Genomic DNA, 3,422 nt, shown 5'->3' with positions numbered 1-3,422 from the left:
TATCATTCAATACATTTATATTTATTGAAAGTAAAAAAAATTAATAAAGGGTACAAAAACTAAAATTTATAATTTTAATCATTTTCTTCCTCTTCATCGCCGTCTTCTGGCTGCTGGTAAATTTCAAACTGGTCTTCATTATCGTCTTCAACGACATTTGTCTCAAGTTCTTCCATGATTTCGGGGTCAAAGGTTCCATCTTCGTTAATGTCGCTCTGATATGGTAGAGCATTGAGACAAGCTTGCCCATTACTTACATTGGCCACAAGCTAAAGAGCATTGCAAGCCCGCTTTCCTGCATCCTTCTTCAAATCTTCTGGAGCAGGTGGTCAAATTGTCATGATAGGCTCCATAAAATCGTTTCGCATTGCCCAACCCCATACCTAAGGTTCCAAATCATGCCCTAACCAAGTTAGAAATTGATAATATACACGGTTGAAATGTTGATGAGCAACTGCACTTGTTGGTGGAATATTTGAAAGCTGCACTTATTAAGTTTTGTAGACTTGACTTAATGCATATTTCTCTGGGCCGAACAATTTTCTTCCTCAAATGCGAAAGAAAATGATAAAATATAATATAATATTTAAGAAAAATTAACAAATATTTATAATCATTGATTTATCGATAGTTCGTCAACTATATATGGCGCGCTCTCCGCCCTCTATCTCGAAAACGGTTCACCGTATAAATTTTTTTTTAAATAAAATTTGTAGAGAATTTTGTAGCCTACAATATTGATAACAAATATCAATAGCAAAAACCCATAGGAAATGACATATTTCCAAAAAAAGCACAAAAAACCGAATTTGGTGACCTTTGACCTTGAAATTTAATAGTTGCTTACACCCTACTATATGTAGGTTTTGAGACAACTTTTAGGGTGTCAATATACAAGTATTTACAGACTTACAGCTGGGTATCTCGAATTCCGAGATTCTTACCTAATTTAAGCTTAAATGACTGGACTACTCGGTCGTAAGTGTATAATAAAATTTATTTAAAAATTTAAACGTAGTTATCGCCAAAGTCCATACCACGTTGAATACACCGGTTCTCGTCCGATCACCGAAGTTAAGCAACGTCGGGCGCGGTCAGTACTTAGATGGGTGACCGCTTGGGAACACCGCGTGATGTTGGCCTTTTTGATACTGTAGTACAGAGACGATTGTCGGTACGTCGCTTACTAGGTAACCGAGTAGAATTAGCAACAATTTTTTTTTGCTATTAGTTTGACGATTAATAACACTGTTTTGTTGTTTAGTATTTATTAACTGAGAACCTTGTAAATTTATATTATAAAAATATGTTTTGAACTATTACACCCATAATTTCCTAAATATGTGTGTAGGTATCACACTAAGATTTTTTTGTATATAAAGTACTTACGTTCTCGTTAGATCTCAACGAGAGCTGACGAATAAAATAAAATATAATATTTTTCTAAAACCAAACATGTATCATCTTGCCATCTACAAATTGGTCTTCATTTTGTCTTATTCTTTTCCTACGCTCGTTCATCCTACATCGTGACATCCTTGGACACTTCTCCTTTTCACTTTGAATGTGGTGACGAGCCCGTTTGATTTGAGTACCTAGGTATTTAATTATATACCAGCCTTGTGTAGTTTATATCTGCTATTCTAAAATATCTTTATATTAGTATGTTTCGAGTCTAGTGATAGGTTGGTTAAAGGCCGAAGTTATCACCGGGATGCATACAAGAACATAATAAATCGATACTACTGAATACTCCGTTATCGATACATTGATTCGATACCAGTACCTACTCAGTATCGAAAATTGTCAACATTCAATACTAAGTACCTACTGGTATCGAATGAAAGTATCGTATTAATTATTGGAGTCGCAAATCGCAATACCGCCTGCCGCGTCGACTCCACCCCGAGCTTCAAGTTTAATTCAGACTTCAGAGTTCAGACCACAGATACACAGACCACAGGCAGAGTCCACAGATTAGCTGTCACTTGTCTTTCGACTGTGTGTGTGTTGTGTGTGTCAGTCTATCGCAAAGAGTATTATAATATGTCTATTGTTTATCGTCTTGCTCGGGAATATTTGTTTTCGATTGATTGAATCCTCAAACTACGTTTAACTAAAGAGAAAAACGCCGCCCGTACTATCTAAAGTGTAGCAATACTTTACAAAAAAAGACGTAAATACAGCCACCTGTAAAAGTGTTTTAATGATATAAAATATTCGGGGTAAACTACAAATTGCTATTAACATTCTATCTAGTGTGCATAAGAACGTAGTGGGGAATAGAAATCCAAAAAATTCAAAAATTAATAATGAAGCACCAACCACAGACAAGTAAGAGTGTTTTTATTGTGTTAGTCCATAGTGTAAAATAATGCTCATCATTTAAATTCTTATTTTATTTTATTATTTTCACATAGATAAAATAAACCATTTTAAAAGGATTCGAACCGATTTTTTTGAGGTAGTTAACTTAATTTACAGCGCAGTTGCTACAGTTTTTTTTTAGGATAACTACAGAAAATAATATCCGCCCGAGTACAAGCAGCGAACTTGTTACCAATACTCATAAGGTTTTTGAACAACAAAAAGAAACGTTTGAACCGCTTCGGGACGCATTTGGACGGATCACATCTCACAAAATGGTATAACTTACCCCTAACTTTCAATCGACCTTAAATAGGGAGGTTCTATGTTCGATTGTGTTTTTTTTTATGATGACGATTTCAGATCTAACTGATTATTGTTTTATGGAACACTATTATATACTTACTAGGATTACAAGAATAATTCAAATTTGATTACATTAAACTAAAATGTTTTCTTCTTTTAGTAGGAGGCATGAAGTACAACAAAATCACCACGGCTCTGCTTTATTTTATTTGCAAAGATTTAAGACCATTTAGTATAATAGAAGGAGAAGGTTTTATAAATCTTATGAAAGCAGTTGCTCCATCTTATAAAGTACAATCGTCTACTTTTATTTAAAAAAAAACTGATAGAAAAATATGACGTAACCTCTCACCTTTTTAAACAAAAACTGAATAATAGACCATGGGAGAGCAAAGTTTCATGGTACTTACAGTACACTTTTTTGAAGGGATCAAGATATAATTAACCTCAACTTTGCAAGCCGTATACATAGCAGATAGATTTCGGTTCATTTTAAGCAATTGAGGCATTCCGATTCACGAAATCCGATGCGTGGTTTCAGGTAGTGCTGCTAATATATAAACTGGCAGGAGTGAAATTAGTTGTTGGGGACATAACCCATATGCCATGTTTCGCTCACAAAATAAATTTGGTGACAGAAGTCATCATTAGGTAATGACACAGAGATAAAACAGGTAATTATTAAAGTGCGCGAAATTGTTAAATTTATTAAAAATATTGTAAATAACTCTGACAAGCTTCGTTAAATA

The 3,422-nt window shown here is 34.2% G+C and overlaps 1 non-coding gene across 1 annotated transcript; it reads left to right on the top strand.

The window, feature by feature from the left end:
* The first annotated feature begins 1,023 nt into the window (after positions 1–1,023).
* Positions 1,024–1,142, top strand: LOC126970929 (5S ribosomal RNA). Its single transcript, XR_007730741.1, has one exon. It is a non-coding gene; the product is annotated as a 5S ribosomal RNA (ribosomal RNA).
* Positions 1,143–3,422: the final 2,280 nt, after the last annotated feature.

The sequence above is a fragment of the Leptidea sinapis genome, chromosome 1 (genome assembly GCF_905404315.1).
Source record: "Leptidea sinapis chromosome 1, ilLepSina1.1, whole genome shotgun sequence".
In the NCBI taxonomy this organism is placed as follows: domain Eukaryota; kingdom Metazoa; phylum Arthropoda; class Insecta; order Lepidoptera; family Pieridae; genus Leptidea; species Leptidea sinapis.
The sequence above is the reverse complement of the archived record's forward strand: the minus strand, read 5'-3'. Positions and strand labels throughout refer to the sequence as shown.